Source organism: Struthio camelus, chromosome 3 (assembly GCF_040807025.1).
Source record: "Struthio camelus isolate bStrCam1 chromosome 3, bStrCam1.hap1, whole genome shotgun sequence".
Classification (NCBI taxonomy): domain Eukaryota; kingdom Metazoa; phylum Chordata; class Aves; order Struthioniformes; family Struthionidae; genus Struthio; species Struthio camelus.
In genome coordinates, this window is record NC_090944.1 from 5,528,969 (window position 1) to 5,546,207 (window position 17,239).

The window sequence follows — 17,239 nt, forward strand, 5'->3', positions numbered from 1 at the left end:
TGGCCTTGCAGCCAGGGTTTGGGTGAGAGCAGTGTCAGGTGGGGCCTGGGGGTGCCCTGGCAGACCAGGTGTGTGGAAGTGATGTCACCATGGCATCACAATGCCGGGGTCTTTCTGGAGGTGGGGCTGGGGGAAGTGCCGCTGTCACTTTGCCTGCGAGCGAGCGAGCGAGCGAGTGTGCGAGCGAGTGCGCGAGCAGGTGGAGAGTGTGGCGTTGAGCTGGGGCGAAGGAGCGAGGCAGCGGGGTAAGAGCTGGCTCCTTCCATCTCTCTGCAGTCTCTCCTCCCCTCGGGGCGCTCTCCCTGGCTTTGTCGCCCCCCCCAGCGCCCACCACGCGCTGCACGCTCCCTCGGTGGGCACAAGTGCCACAATCAGGCAAACGTCCCCGTCGCGAAGCCCAGCCACGCTCGGGCACCATTCTGCGCCCTTGCTGCTCACGACCCAGTGTCCCCGCGTCACACGTGGGAAAGCAGCCGTGGGAGCGGGCAGCCAGGCAAGGCCGACGGAGTGAGGGCACCGTGCCCTGCTTTTTGCAGAGTTGCTCTCGGCGGCCTTTGGCTCTTCTCCTGGTGTCAGATTGACGCTGTCGATCTTGGGGTGCGGAGGAGCGTGCACAGGGTGAGCCGCAGAGCAGAGCAGAGCGGTCAGGGTCGGGGGAGGTTGGTGGAGGGGCGTTGGAGGGGCAGTGGGGAGCAGGGCTTTGGGGGCTGCTGGTCTGCCTTGGTCGGGGAGGGGGAGGGTGGCTGCAAGGGGCGGCGTGCTCAGAGGTGGGTGCTGTGTTTTGGGTGGCACTCTTGGAGCAGGACGTGGAGGCGGAGCGCTGAGCAGGCTGCACGCTCGCGGCGCGCTTCCGGTGGCGGCATGGAGCCTCGGAGGCTGAGCGTCGTGGGCGAGTTTGTGGTGCTGAGCCTTTTTGTGGTGTGCCTGGCCCACATGCCCTCGGTCGTCAACGTCCTCATGATCCTGTGCATAGCGGTGGTGTTGGTGCCGGCGGGGAAAAGGCTCTGGCCCAAGGTAGGAGTCAGCCTGGGCATGGCCCCGAGCTGGCGCGGGCAGCGAGAGGGCTGAGGCCGCGGCAGCACCTGCAGCAAGGGCAGCCTGACGGTGCTGCGCGCAAGCCTGCCTCCAGCCTCAGCTCTGCGTGCCCCGCGCAGCCCTTCCGCGAGCAGGGGGCCTCTTGGCGCAGCTTGGATGCTCACCACTAAGGCAGCGCTCTCTTGGGCTGTGCAGGGGCCTCGCGGCAGTGCTGGCAGCCTGGGCAACGGCAGCGTGGACGAGCCCGGAGGTGAGCAGCCCCGGCCCAGGGCGCCTCTTGGCGCGCTCGGCAGCGCCTCCCGGCCAAGACAGCCCAGCGCCGCCAGCGCCCACCGCCCTCGGCCCCAGCTGGGGCTCCGCCGACGGGCTGCCCTCGCTCACTGCCTCTCTGCCTCCTCTTCCAGCAGCCTCCTTCCTGCCCACGGTGGAGACGCAGGACTGTGCAGCCAGCCGGCAGGCAGGGTAAGCGGAGGCCTGGCCTCCACAGCCCTGGCCAGGCCCACCGCAGGCAAGAGCCCGATGCAGCCCAGAGCCACAGACCTGCGCCTGGCCTGGGCCCCCCAAAGAGCAGGGCATGGCATGGCTAGGGCTGGGGTCGACGCGCGGGATGCCCAGGACATGCCGCATGCCTGCTGCTCACCAACTGGGAAGCCCCTTTGCTCCTTGCCCACTGCTGCAGCCCTGGCCCCAGCACCCCCTCCGCCCGCACCCTGGCACCCTTTAGCATCTGCTGCCACCAGGGCTTCCCCCTGGGGCACCCAAGGCAGCCTCCTCACCTCCTTTCTCCCTCCCAGGCTCACAAGCGAGGACACCTTGCCCCCTCGCCACCTCCTGCCCACCTCCGAGCCGGACACGGATGGATGGAAGTTGGATGGCCCTCTCCCACTGCCACCACCCTCCATCCTGCTGGACGCTCCCCCAACACCTGCAGGAGTGCTGGGTGAGCTGCTTGTGCCCACAGCCCTCCCGCCATCCCCACCACGCAGGCGGGTCCGCTTTGGGCACAACCAGACCGTGTTGCTGAGCGAGGAAGGTCACGAGCTGCTGGACTGCCTCCCCAAAGCCCCACACCTCGACTGGCCAGCCCACATCCCGCGCCGGTCCATCCTGCACTGTGCCTGGGCACCCGTCCCGCTGGCAGGGGAAGGCACAGTGCGGCCACTTTCGCCCCCCGAGCAGTCCGAGGAGGAAGAGGACGAGGAGCCAGCGTGTGCCACCTCCCTGCAGCGCTGGCCCACCATGCAGCTCTGGAGCCCACCACCGGAGGCGCCCTCCCCTCCCGCTGCAGCCGCCGGCTGCACAGCGGCCCTGGCCTGCCTGCTCTGCCCAGCCTGCCCAGCCTGCCCTGCAGGCGCCTTCAGAGGGCTGCGCAAGGGCCTCCGCAGATGCGCCTCCTTCCTGCGAAGGCCACGACGAGTGCTCAGGAGGCGCCAGGCAAGGGCCAGCTGATTGGGGCCAGCAGCAGGCTCCGCGCCTGGGCAGAGGTGCCAGTAACCAGCGCCCGCGGAGCTAGACGCCTTCGCCACCTCCGGGCCAGCGTCAATAAACCTCTGAGCAAGACTCTGTGGGAGGCGAGAGTGAAACACCATGTGAAGTGATATGAAGGCGGCGCAGGAATGCTCCCTGAGTCTTAGGAAGCCAGCCGTTCCCCGAACTCAGGCTTTCCTGCTCCTGACAGGGCTGAGTAGAGCAGCAACATGCAAAAACATGTCTCCAGAACAGAAGTTTAAATGATTAGCTCAGATGAACCATCACATAGGAAACTGGCTGTCAGAAGAAGTCCGTGAGATCCTTAGAAAGTGCGGTGGATGTGATCCTGGGGGCGCTCTGGAGCAAGATCTGAATTCCCCTGTGAATGGAGACTATGTAGCCTCCAACAGTGATCTGCAGAAAGAAGTTCTAAAACGGGGGAGAATTGATATTGGTCAGGGGGCTGAGCAGAAAGATTCATCCAAGCCATCACCCTCAGCAGAACAGTGGGAGGATCCTAAAAGGAATGAGCGTTCCAGAGGCCAAGAGGTCCTCCACTTGATCAAACACCCGGGACTAGAAAATTACTACGCAAGGAAAAGGGGGAGGGCAGATCTTCAGGTTATCGACAAGACTGCCCTGTGTGACAGCCAGCCCAGGATTGGCAGTGAATACCCCTTCCATTTTCGGCACAAGCTGCTGATGCTGGACTACCGTGGAAGGTATCTGGTTTGCCAGGAGGATGGCAAAGCAAAAGAAGGCGTTCTGAGCACTCCGAATGCAACAAGCCTTGGCACTGAGTGCTCAGATAGTGCCTCAGATATGGACAGTGAGTTTTTCAATGCTGAGCGTGAAGAAGGGGATGCCTCTGTTACAGCAGGTCTGACACACATACATGCCATGGACCTCCAGGTGGCGATGTTTCATGGTGCCCATGATTTCACGAGCCAGTACATTTCAACAAACCTCGCTTTGTGCCACTTGGTGCTCCCCCTCCTGCTACCAAATCCATGCACCGCACCAAGAGAGTTCCCTCAGCCAAGTTAAAAAGAGCTGGAAAGCCACGGAACAATTGGGAAAGCAGACCACAATTCAGAGGAGCAGACCACAATTCAGAGGCACAAAAACAAACCGATTGATCAGGCAGACACACTCATCGTGTCCTTCCTACGGATTGGGAGTTCTCCTTCCTCTTCCAAGGCTCAGCTCCTGAATGCTCTGCCGACTAAACACAAACACGACACTTTCTTCCATCGACATTGCAAAGGCAGCACCAAAGGCTGTCTTCTAATGACAGGTGTTGTGCAGATCTCTTGGTCCTGTGCCAGTGGCAGTGCTGATGACACTTTTGACGGCTGTGTTGCTTTTTGTAACCTGCATGGAGATGCTAGAGGTCATGAACAACAATTGCCGTTTTTACAGCAGATCTCTTCTGTGAAGGAGGCTCTCAGTTAGCTGAGTCTGACCAGAGTGACAAGAAAGGCATGAACATTGTACGTGACCCGTGGCAGTCTCAAAAGCCTTTGATTTGTCTTTTCACTGAAGAAGAGAATGTTGCATGTGGCCGATCTAGCCAGAATGTAAAAAGAGGTATCCAGAACAGAAACACAGCAGAATTAGTAGAGGAGCTGATAAAAACAATCAGAGATCTACTAGCAAGGTCAAACAACCTCTTAAGGCTTGATGCTTGTCAGGACACAGCTCGCCAACGTGGATTTATTGTGGCTAAAGAGGCAGAAGAGTGTGTGAGAGCCAAAGCAAAGGCAAGAACCTTGGTGGGATTCTTGACAAAGGAGAAATTGTGTTTGAGATCAAATCACAGCTACTGCCTCTTCAAGGACAACTATGGTACCCATGGTGTAAAAAGGAGAAAGAGCTCCCCCGCTTGCAGGAAAAGAGGAACAAGAACATAGAACATCATGGGAGCCAAACTGAGCCAGAGAAGTGTGCAGGACGAAGAAAGCAACTCGACAGAGCGTTCCCCCTCAAGCAGCTGATGAAATCAGTCCTCGCTTTTCTCCAGGCACAGGCAAGAGACACCAAGAAATACTTGCTGCAGTGGAGGAAGGTCTTTAGGGATGACCTGTCCTCTGAGCACTTGGAGGAACTTCAGAAAGAGTATCATCAGTGAAGGTATCAAATCCTGGAAATAAAGAAAAGCAAGGAAAAAAACCAGTCTGAAAACAGCATTGATGAATAAGTTAGAAGCCCTCTCCAATGCAGTCAATGATTCATCCATTGGTCTCAAGCGTCTTTTGAGAGAAGTAGGGCAGATTCGTGAAGCTCTAGAATCCTTGAACTCAAAAGATGAATGTTTTTGCAAACTACCTGAAGTGGCAGTCGATCTGATGGTTTCAGGGTATGCCCTTGAAGTGGTGGATGGTGATGCTTCGTCTGTACGGTGACGATGGCTTGGGGCAATCTTTGACAAGTTAATTGAGAAGCTAGGGGAGAGAAGAGCGTTTGTTCTCTCAGTGCTTGGCATCCAGAGCCCGGGGAAGTCAAGCCTGCTGAATGCCATGTTTGGGCTGCAGTGGAACGTCAGTGCGGGGAGAGGCACGCGGGGAGCGTTTGTGCAGCTGCTTCAGGTGGACGAGAAACCCCAAGAGGCCGTGGACTTTGATTACAGGCTGATTGTTGACACGGGAGGACTTTGTGCCATGGAGGTGGCCAATAAGCAGTCACTTAATGATGACAATGAGCTAGCCACCTTTGGCATTGGCATTGGCAACATGACTCTGATCAATATCTTGGGAGAAAATCCTGGAGACATGCAAGATGTCCTTCAGCTAGCTGGGCAGGCTTTTCTCCGCATGAAGCAAGTCAATCTTTCGCCAAGCTGCTGCTTTGTGCACCACAATGTTGGAGAAATAACTGCCCAGGAACAAAACACGCAAGGACAAAGACGCCTGCAGGAAAAGCTGGAGGAAATGGCAGGGACAGCCGCCCAGCCGCCCAGCAGGCATTCTGCCATGTAACCCACAGTCAGTACTTTGCTCACCTCTGGGTGGCAAGGAAACCCACGCAGGGCCCCACCCAACCCCACACACAGCCAGCACGTGCAGCAGTTAAAGAGCACAATTCTCCAAGCTGCCAAGAAGGGATCGCAGGGCTCTATTTCAAGGCTCTCGAGCTTGAAAGTTCGTATGAGTGACTTGTGGAAGGCTCTGCTGAATGAAAAGTTTGTTTTCCCTTTCCAAAACACTCGGGAAGTTGCCGCAGACAACAGCTTAGGAACAACCGACAGCCAGTGGACCTGGCAGCTGGGGAGCCACATCCTAGACTTGCAAATGAAATGGAACAATTGGATTAGAAAGGGAGACGTTCCGCATGTGACCTGAAGAAGCCTTATGGAGGAAGTGCAAGATAAATATGAGACCCTCTGGAAAGGCTTGGAACCGTATTTCAGGGAAGATGACGCCAGTGGGCTTTTGATTCAGCGGAAAGCAAGCATTGAAAATCAACCGCAAGATCTGAGAGAAGCACTTGTGGAAGAGACACAGAGAAAGTCTGCCGAGTTCATTGAACGGGAGAAGAATCCGAGCAAAGGGCATCAGAAGAAGCCAGAATGTGAACACGAGCTTGTCAAGAGAAGGCAACTGGTGGCTTTGTCGCTAAAGAAGGAAGAGCTGCATGAAGAAAAGCTGAGGCAACACTTGGCTAGCCTCTGGAAACAATGGCTCTACAAAGTATCTTCCAGTGCACCTCCTCCTGCAGAACCAAACATAAACCTCCCTGGTGAGACCACTCTGCTGGAACATTTCAAGCAAGAGCCAAACAGAGAGGAAGAAATAAAATGCTTCTTGCCAAAGGATGCATTTCCCATGGCATCCCTTGCAGGCAGTGCAAGAGATCATTGCTGCTGGAAGCTGCATTTCATTTCATCCCTTTGTATTTCAGATGCTAGTCGTACTTCCCAAAACATGTCTACAATAAACTCGCGGGCTAGCCTTCTGGTCAGGGTGTCTCGTGGTGCTGGGCTTGTGGCGGGGGTGCCGAGGGGATCTGGGCATTGTGTTGGGGGTGCTGGTCTTGTCGTGGGGGGTGCAGAGGGGAGTTGGTCCTTGTGTTGGGGGTGCTGGTCTTTGTTTTGAGGTGCAGAGGGGATCTGGACCTTGTGTTGGGGGTGCAGAGGGGATCTGGGTGTTGTTGTGGGGGTGCTTAGAGGAGGTGGGCCTTGTGTTGGGGGTGCTGGTCTTGTCATGGGGGTGCAGAGGGGATCAGGGCCTTGTTTTTGGGGTGCTGGTCTTTGTTCTGGGGTGCAGAGGGGATCTGGGCATTGTGTTGGGGGTGCTGAGGGGATTTGGGTGTTGTTGTGGGGGTGCTTAGAGGAGGTGGGCCTTGTTTTTGGGGTGCTGGGCCTTGTTTTGGGAGTGCTGGGCTTGTCATGGGGGTGCTGAGGGGATCAGGGCATTGTGTTGGGGGTGCTGGGCATTGTGTAGGGTTTGCTGGGCTTGTTATGGGGGTGCAGAGGGGATCTGGGTCTTGTTTTGGGGGTGCTTAGAGGACGTGGGCCTTGTGTTGGGGGTGCTGGGCTTGTCGTGGGGGTCCTGAGTGGTCATGGTGTTGTGTTGGGGGTGGTGGGCGTTGTTTTGGGAGAACTAGGCTTGTTTTCAGGGTGCTTAGGGGATCTGGGCCTTGTTTTCGGGGTACTGAGGGGATCTGGGCGTTGTTTTGGCGGTGCTGGGCCTTGTCATGGGGGTGTTGAGGGAATCTAGGCCTTTTTTTGGGGGTGCGGAGAGGGTTCCGGAGCACTGGACCAGGTTGCCCAGAGAGGTTGTGGAGTCTCCTTCCCTGGAGATATTCAAAAGCCGCCTGGCCCAATCCTGGGCAATATGCTCCAGAGGACCCTGGCTGAGCAGGGGCGTTGGACTCCAGGATCTCCGGAGGTCCCTTCCAACCTCCACCATTCTCTGAGCCTGTGATTCTGTGAAATGTTAAGGCTAAAATTTTAACACTCACATCCCAGAAGTTTTCTTTTCCTTTCTTCTCAGAATTGGTTCCCGTCGATGGTCGAGCCCATCACACATCTTCCACAATCACCTGTAATGTGCTCATGTAGTGTTCCAATGCTATAGGTCATATGGTTGCTACAGGGGTTGGTTCACCTAGTTGATTTAAACCAGTTGAGGGAATGGTTAGAACGTACAGCTAGCAATCTGGTTTTGGAGCTAAGGAAAGGTTTTGCACATTGAGTGACTACTCCCCAAATTACAGCTTGGTTGCCACTGGCCACGCACACAGGGAGCCCCATTCCCCTTGGGATCATTCCAGTTAATATGAAAGAGAGAATCAACCGTATCGGGAATAATACCAATGGTGCGTCTATATGATTGGGGCCTGGGCATACAAGTCTCAAACTCCCATCTCTCCATCATATGTCTAGCAAGCCATGAATCTTCCACAAGACTTGAACTGGAGGAATGCGTGGGATCAAAACTGTCATGTCACCTGGGGGAGTGAACCAGACACCGTGCGTAGGGCCTACGAAATAGATGGCTCAGTGTTACAGTGGGGACAACAAACAATTGTACTCGGGACCTGAGAGGACCACTCCCTGAGAGAGACCTGCCCAATCGAAGCTATTTCCAAGCAGGTGGTCATGAAGGGAGCACTGCCCTTCAGGAAAAAGCCTTTGCGCAGCTGCGCTATTACCAGAACGGAGCAGCTTCACGACCGCATCACACAGCTCATCAGCCTCCCCATCGACACAAAGGAACAGGAGCCAATGCATGACAACCAAAGTTGCATTCATGACAGACTGCATGAAATAGGAAAACAGGTGGACTCGGCAGCCAGGAACTCCACATATGTCTTCACTCATGGATACAGAAGACATTCAGCAGTGTCTCTAGGCAAAGTGCAGAAGGCTTTCACAAGAGCAAACAACCCCACTTTCTACCTGCGGGGCCAGAGAGAAGACTTCTTCACAAGTTTCCACATGTCCTGCCAAGCAGTGCCCTCTCTCACAGCAGTTGCTGATTTTTTTTATGTGACGAGCTTTCAGGAGCTCTTTGACAGGCAGTGTCTGTGAAGACTGCTCTTGATATAGCCTGGGAAAGGAGCTCTAACTCTCCAGCTTTCAATGGCCATCGATCTCAACTAGAAACGGCTATTCTCCTCTCTCTTGCGGAGGAAGAGAATGGTGAGAAGTTCAGGCAGCACATTCATTTCCCCCAACATGTTTTAGAAGGTTTCGTTGAGAAGTGTGTTAACAACTATTGCTTAGACAAGAACAATTCAAGGCTGAAGAACTTGTTCCATGTTTCCCTGAATTCATTCCAGACTCTTGTTGCTGCTGCTAGCTTTGCGCCTACAACTCCAGTTGTCCAAGAGAACTGTGGCAATGTCTCCCTGTGGCTAGAGGAATTTGGGAGCAGACTTGGAGCTAATTCTGAACTTCCCAGAAGTCATCTGAAAAGCATTGAGCATCAAGAAAGAAAGGAGCTAGAGCTCCTGGAGGAGGCAATGAGTAAAGCTCTGGCCCCTGTGCTAGCAAACCTGAAACAGGCATTTTCCATGCCTCATCTGAAAGCTTGGAACTGGAAACCTCATACAATCGGAGTTGAATGGCTGCACGGCTGCTGGAAGCAATGCCCGTTGTGCAGCGCTCTTTGCACAGACACAATACGTGCTCCTGATGGGGACCACAGTGTTCACTTCCATCGCCCTCAAGTCCTCAATGGTAGCCAGTGGGTTAGAAGAAATCGGTTTGTCCCTGCCCTTTGCTCCAGTCTTGTAGCAAGTCACTGTTGCCTTGTGCTTGAGGATAACGAGGAAGCTGCCTATACAAAGTCTAGAGAAGCAGGAGCAGCTTCTGCCAATTGGGGCCTCACGCCAGAAAGCTCCCCGCAGGCATGCTGCAAATGGCTTGTGTGCCGTTTCCGCTCACAATTGCAACAAGATTGCTGTGCACAATTGGAGGGCACAGCAGCAACCCGTCCAGAAGGGGAAAAGTGCCCAAAGGAAGAACGAGCCACGGGCTCGGCATGGGCTTGTCAGGGAAGACTCTGGGCTTTGGTTGGGCTTTGTGCTGGCGGGAGCTGTGTTGGGGCTGGCCTTGGTGGGCTGCGCCTTGTTGGGGTTTGGGTGAGAGCAGCGTCAGGTGGGGCCTGGGGGTGCCCTGGCAGACCAGGTGTGTGGAAGTGATGTCACCATGGCATCACAATGCCGGGGTCTTTCTGGAGGTGGGGCTGGGGGAAGTGCCGCTGTCACTTTGCCTGCGAGCGAGCGAGCGAGCGAGTGTGCGAGCGAGTGCGCGAGCAGGTGGAGAGCGTGGTGTTGAGCTGGGGCGAAGGAGCGAGGCAGCGGGGTAAGAGCTGGCTCCTTCCGTCTCTCTGCAGTCTCTCCTCCCCTCGGGGCGCTCTCCCTGGCTTTGTCGCCCCCCCAGCGCCCACCACGCGCTGCACGCTCCCTCGGTGGGCACAAGTGCCACAATCAGGCAAACGTCCCCGCCGCGAAGCCCAGCCACGCTCGGGCACCATTCTGCGCCCTTGCTGCTCACGACCCGGTGTCCCCGCGTCACACGTGGGAAAGCAGCGGCGGGAGCGGGCAGCCAGGCAAGGCCGACGGAGTGAGGGCACCGTGCCCTGCTTTTTGCAGAGTTGCTCTCGGCGGCCTTTGGCTCTTTTCCTGGTGGCAGATTGACGCTGTCGATCTTGGGGTGCGGAGGAGCGTGCACAGGGTGAGCCGCAGAGCAGAGCAGAGCGGTCAGGGTCGGGGGAGGTTGGTGGAGGGGCGTTGGAGGGGCGGTGGGGAGCAGGGCTTTGGGGGCTGCTGGTCTGCCTTGGTCGGGGAGGGGGAGGGTGGCTGCAAGGGGCGGCGTGCTCAGAGGTGGGTGCTGTGTTTTGGGTGGCACTCTTGGAGCAGGACGTGGAGGCGGAGCGCTGAGCAGGCTGCACGCTCGCGGCGCGCTTCCGGTGGCGGCATGGAGCCTCGGAGGCTGAGCGTCGTGGGCGAGTTTGTGGTGCTGAGCCTCTTTGTGGTGTGCCTGGCCCACATGCCCTCGGTCGTCAACGTCTTCACGATCCTGTGCATAGCGGTGGTGTTGGTGCCGGCGGGGAAAAGGCCCTGGCCCAAGGTAGGAGTCAGCCTGGGCATGGCCCCGAGCTGGCGCGGGCAGCGAGAGGGCTGAGGCCGCGGCAGCACCTGCAGCAAGGGCAGCCTGACGGTGCTGCGTGCAAGCCTGCCTGCAGCCTCAGCTCTGCGTGCCCCGCGCAGCCCTTCCGCGAGCAGGGCGCCTCTTGGCGCAGCTTGGATGCTCGCCACTAAGGCAGCGCTCTCTTGGGCTGTGCAGGGGCCTCGCGGCAGTGCTGGCAGCCTGGGCAACGGCAGCGTGGACGAGCCCGGAGGTGAGCAGCCCCGGCCCGGAGCGTAGGCGCGCTCGGCAGCGCCTCCCGGCCAAGACAGCCCAGCGCCGCCAGCGCCCACCGCCCTCGGCCCCTGCTGGGGCTCCGCCGACGGGCTGCCCTCGCTCACTGCCTCTCTGCCTCCTCTTCCAGCAGCCTCCTTCCTGCCCACGGTGGACACGCAGGACTGTGCAGCCAGCCGGCAGGCAGGGTAAGCGGAGGCCTGGCCTCCACAGCCCTGGCCAGGCCCACCGCAGGCAAGAGCCCGATGCAGCCCAGAGCCACAGACCTGCGCCTGGCCTGGGCCCCCCAAAGAGCAGGGCATGGCATGGCTAGGGCTGGGGTCGATGCGCGGGATGCCCAGGACATGCCGCATGCCTGCTGCTCACCAACTGGGAAGCCCCTTTGCTCCTTGCCCACTGCTGCAGCCCTGGCCCCAGCGCCCCCTCCGCCCGCACCCTGGCACCCTTTAGCATCTGCTGCCACCAGGGCTTCCCCCTGGGGCACCCAAGGCAGCCTCCTCACCTCCTTTCTCCCTCCCAGGCTCACAAGCGAGGACACCTTGTCCCCTCGCCACCTCCTGCCCACCTCCGAGCCAGACACGGATGGATGGAAGTTGGATGGCCCTCTCCCACTGCCACCACCCTCCATCCTGCTGGACGCTCCCCCAACACCTGCAGCAGTGCTGGGTGAGCTGCTTGTGCCCACAGCCCTCCCGCCATCCCCACCACGCAGGCGGGTCCGCTTTGGGCGCAACCAGACCGTGTTGCTCAGCGAGGAAGGACACGAGCTGCTGGACTGCCTCCCCAAAGCCCCACACCTCGACTGGCCAGCCCACATCCCGCGCCGGTCCATCCTGCACTGTGCCTGGGCACCCGTCCCGCTGGCAGGGGAAGGCACAGTGCGGCCACTTTTGCCCCCCGAGCAGTCCGAGGAGGAAGAGGACGAGGAGCCAGCGTGTGCCACCTCCCTGCAGCGCTGGCCCACCATGCAGCTCTGGAGCCCACCACCGGAGGCGCCCTCCCCTCCCGCTGCAGCCGCCGGCTGCACAGCGGCCCTGGCCTGCCTGCTCTGCCCAGCCTGCCCAGCCTGCCCTGCAGGCGCCTTCAGAGGGCTGCGCAAGGGCCTCCGCAGATGCGCCTCCTTCCTGCGAAGGCCACGACGAGTGCTCAGGAGGCGCCAGGCAAGGGCCAGCTGATTGGGGCCAGCAGCAGGCTCCGCGCCTGGGCAGAGGTGCCAGTAACCAGCGCCCGTGGAGCTAGACGCCTTTGCCACCTCCGGGCCAGCGTCAATAAACCTCTGAGCAAGACTCTGTGGGAGGCGAGAGTGAAACACCATGTGAAGTGCTATGAAGGAGGCGCAGGAATGCTCCCTGAGTCTTAGGAAGCCAGCCGTTCCCCGAACTCAGGCTTTCCTGCTCCTGACAGGGCTGAGTAGAGCAGCAACATGCAAAAACATGTCTCCAGAACAGAAGTTTAAATGCTTAGCTCAGATGAACCATCACATAGGAAACTCACTGTCAGAAGAAGTCCGTGAGATCCTTAGAAAGTGCGGTGGATGTGATCCTGGGGGCGCTCTGGAGCAAGATCTGAATTCCCCTGTGAATGGAGACTATGTAGCCTCCAACAGTGATCTGCAGAAAGAAGTTGTAAAACAGGGGAGAATTGATATCGGTCAGGGGGCTGAGCAGAAAGATTCATCCAAGCCATCACCCTCAGCAGAACAGTGGGAGGATCCTAAAAGGAATGAGCGTTCCAGAGGCCAAGAGGTCTTCCACTTGATCAAACACCCGGGACTAGAAAATTGCTACGCAAGGAAAAGGGGGAGGGCAGATCTTCTGGTTATCGACAAGACTGCCCTGTGTGACAGCCAGCCCAGGATTGGCAGTGAATACCCCTTCCATTTTCGGCACAAGCTGCTGATGCTGGACTACCGTGGAAGGTATCTGGTTTGCCAGGAGCATGGCAAAGCAAAAGAAGGCGTTCTGAGCACTCCGAATGCAACAAGCCTTGGCACTGAGTGCTCAGATAGTGCCTCAGATATGGACAGTGAGTTTTTCAATGCTGAGCGTGAAGAAGGGGATGCCTCTGTTACAGCAGGTCTGACACACACACATGCCATGGACCTCCAGGTGGCGATGTTTCATGGTGCCCATGATTTCACGAGACAGTACATTTCAACAAACCTCGCTTTGTGCCACTTGGTGCTCCCCCTCCTGCTACCAAATCCATGCACCGCACCAAGAGAGTTCCCTCAGCCAAGTTAAAAAGAGCTGGAAAGCCACAGAACAATTGGGAAAGCAGACCACAATTCAGAGGAGCAGACCACAATTCAGAGGCACAAAAACAAACCGATTGATCAGGCAGACACACTCATCGTGTCCTTCCTACGGATCGGGAGTTCTCCTTCCTCTTCCAAGGCTCAGCTCCTGAATGCTCTGCTGACTAAACACAAACACGACACTTTCTTCCATCGACATTGCAAAGGCAGCACCAAAGGCTGTCTTCTAATGACAGGTGTTGTGCAGATCTCTTGGTCCTGTGCCAGTGGCAGTGCTGATGACACTTTTGACGGCTGTGTTGCTTTTTGTAACCTGCATGGAGATGCTAGAGGTCATGAACAACAATTGCCGTTTTTACAGCAGATCTCTTCTGTGAAGGAGGCTCTCAGTTAGCTGAGTCTGACCAGAGTGACAAGAAAGGCATGAACATTGTACGTGACCCGTGGCAGTCTCAAAAGCCTTTGATTTGTCTTTTCACTGAAGAAGAGAATGTTGCATGTGGCCGATCTAGCCAGAATGTAAAAAGAGGTATCCGGAACAGAAACACAGCAGAATTAGTAGAGGAGCTGATAAAAACAATCAGAGACCTACTAGCAAGGTCAAACAACCTCTTAAGGCTTGATGCTTGTCAGGACACAGCTCGCCAACGTGGATTTATTGTGGCTAAAGAGGCAGAAGAGTGTGTGAGAGCCAAAGCAAAGGCAAGAACCTTGGTGGGATTCTTGACAAAGGAGAAATTGTGTTTGAGATCAAGTCACAGCTACTGCCTCTTCAAGGACAACTATGGTACCCATGGTGTAAAAAGGAGAAAGAGCTCCCCCGCTTGCAGGAAAAGAGGAACAAGAACATAGAACATCATGGGAGCCAAACTGAGCCAGAGAAGTGTGCAGGACGAAGAAAGCAACTCGACAGAGCGTTCCCCCTCAAGCAGCTGATGAAATCAGTCCTCGCTTTTCTCCAGGCACAGGCAAGAGACACCAAGAAATACTTGCTGCAGTGGAGGAAGGTCTTTAGGGATGACCTGTCCTCTGAGCACTTGGAGGAACTTCAGAAAGAGTATCATCAGTGAAGGTATCAAATCCTGGAAATAAAGAAAAGCAAGGAAAAAAACCAGTCTGAAAACAGCATTGATGAATAAGTTAGAAGCCCTCTCCAATGCAGTCAATGATTCATCCATTGGTCTCAAGCGTCTTTTGAGAGAAGTAGGGCAGATTCGTGAAGCTCTAGAATCCTTGAACTCAAAAGATGAATGTTTTTGCAAACTACCTGAAGTGGCAGTCGATCTGATGGTTTCAGGGTATGCCCTTGAAGTGGTGGATGGTGATGCTTCGTCTGTACGGTGACGATGGCTTGGGGCAATCTTTGACAAGTTAATTGAGAAGCTAGGGGAGAGAAGAGCGTTTGTTCTCTCAGTGCTTGGCATCCAGAGCCCGGGGAAGTCAAGCCTGCTGAATGCCATGTTTGGGCTGCAGTGGAACGTCAGTGCGGGGAGAGGCACGCGGGGAGCGTTTGTGCAGCTGCTTCAGGTGGACGAGAAACCCCAAGAGGCCGTGGACTTTGATTACAGGCTGATTGTTGACACGGGAGGACTTTGTGCCATGGAGGTGGCCAATAAGCAGTCACTTAATGATGACAATGAGCTAGCCACCTTTGGCATTGGCATTGGCAACATGACTCTGATCAATATCTTGGGAGAAAATCCTGGAGACATGCAAGATGTCCTTCAGCTAGCTGGGCAGGCTTTTCTCCGCATGAAGCAAGTCAATCTTTCGCCAAGCTGCTGCTTTGTGCACCACAATGTTGGAGAAATAACTGCCCAGGAACAAAACACGCAAGGACAAAGACGCCTGCAGGAAAAGCTGGAGGAAATGGCAGGGACAGCCGCCCAGCCGCCCAGCAGGCATTCTGCCATGTAACCCACAGTCAGTACTTTGCTCACCTCTGGGTGGCAAGGAAACCCACGCAGGGCCCCACCCAACCCCACACACAGCCAGCACGTGCAGCAGTTAAAGAGCACAATTCTCCAAGCTGCCAAGAAGGGATCGCAGGGCTCTATTTCAAGGCTCTCGAGCTTGAAAGTTCGTATGAGTGACTTGTGGAAGGCTCTGCTGAATGAAAAGTTTGTTTTCCCTTTCCAAAACACTCGGGAAGTTGCCGCAGACAACAGCTTAGGAACAACCGACAGCCAGTGGACCTGGCAGCTGGGGAGCCACATCCTAGACTTGCAAATGAAATGGAACAATTGGATTAGAAAGGGAGACGTTCCGCATGTGACCTGAAGAAGCCTTATGGAGGAAGTGCAAGATAAATATGAGACCCTCTGGAAAGGCTTGGAACCGTATTTCAGGGAAGATGACGCCAGTGGGCTTTTGATTCAGCGGAAAGCAAGCATTGAAAATCAACCGCAAGATCTGAGAGAAGCACTTGTGGAAGAGACACAGAGAAAGTCTGCCGAGTTCATTGAACGGGAGAAGAATCCGAGCAAAGGGCATCAGAAGAAGCCAGAATGTGAACACGAGCTTGTCAAGAGAAGGCAACTGGTGGCTTTGTCGCTAAAGAAGGAAGAGCTGCATGAAGAAAAGCTGAGGCAACACTTGGCTAGCCTCTGGAAACAATGGCTCTACAAAGTATCTTCCAGTGCACCTCCTCCTGCAGAACCAAACATAAACCTCCCTGGTGAGACCACTCTGCTGGAACATTTCAAGCAAGAGCCAAACAGAGAGGAAGAAATAAAATGCTTCTTGCCAAAGGATGCATTTCCCATGGCATCCCTTGCAGGCAGTGCAAGAGATCATTGCTGCTGGAAGCTGCATTTCATTTCATCCCTTTGTATTTCAGATGCTAGTCGTACTTCCCAACACATGTATACAATAAACTCGCGGGCTAGCCTTCTGGTCAGGGTGTCTCCTGGTGCTGGGCTTGTGGCGGGGGTGCCGAGGGGATCTGGGCATTGTGTTGGGGGTGCTGGTCTTGTCGTGGGGGGTGCAGAGGGGAGTTGGTCCTTGTGTTGGGGGTGCTGGTCTTTGTTTTGAGGTGCAGAGGGGATCTGGACCTTGTGTTGGGGGTGCAGAGGGGATCTGGGTGTTGTTGTGGGGGTGCTTAGAGGAGGTGGGCCTTGTGTTGGGGGTGCTGGTCTTGTCATGGGGGTGCAGAGGGGATCAGGGCCTTGTTTTTGGGGTGCTGGTCTTTGTTCTGGGGTGCAGAGGGGATCTGGGCATTGTGTTGGGGGTGCTGAGGGGATTTGGGTGTTGTTGTGGGGGTGCTTAGAGGAGGTGGGCCTTGTTTTTGGGGTGCTGGGCCTTGTTTTGGGAGTGCTGGGCTTGTCATGGGGGTGCTGAGGGGATCAGGGCATTGTGTTGGGGGTGCTGGGCATTGTGTAGGGTTTGCTGGGCTTGTTATGGGGGTGCAGAGGGGATCTGGGTCTTGTTTTGGGGGTGCTTAGAGGACGTGGGCCTTGTGTTGGGGGTGCTGGGCTTGTCGTGGGGGTCCTGAGTGGTCATGGTGTTGTGTTGGGGGTGGTGGGCGTTGTTTTGGGAGAACTAGGCTTGTTTTCAGGGTGCTTAGGGGATCTGGGCCTTGTTTTCGGGGTACTGAGGGGATCTGGGCGTTGTTTTGGTGGTGCTGGGCCTTGTCATGGGGGTGTTGAGGGAATCTAGGCCTTTTTTTGGGGGTGCGGAGAGGGTTCCGGAGCACTGGACCAGGTTGCCCAGAGAGGTTGTGGAGTCTCCTTCCCTGGAGATATTCAAAAGCCGCCTGGCCCAATCCTGGGCAATATGCTCCAGAGGACCCTGGCTGAGCAGGGGCGTTGGACTCCAGGATCTCCGGAGGTCCCTTCCAACCTCCACCATTCTCTGAGCCTGTGATTCTGTGAAATGTTAAGGCTAAAATTTTAACACTCACATCCCAGAAGTTTTCTTTTCCTTTCTTCTCAGAATTGGTTCCCGTCGATGGTCGAGCCCATCACACATCTTCCACAATCACCTGTAATGTGCTCATGTAGTGTTCCAATGCTATAGGTCATATGGTTGCTACAGGGGTTGGTTCACCTAGTTGATTTAAACCAGTTGAGGGAATGGTTAGAACGTACAGCTAGCAATCTGGTTTT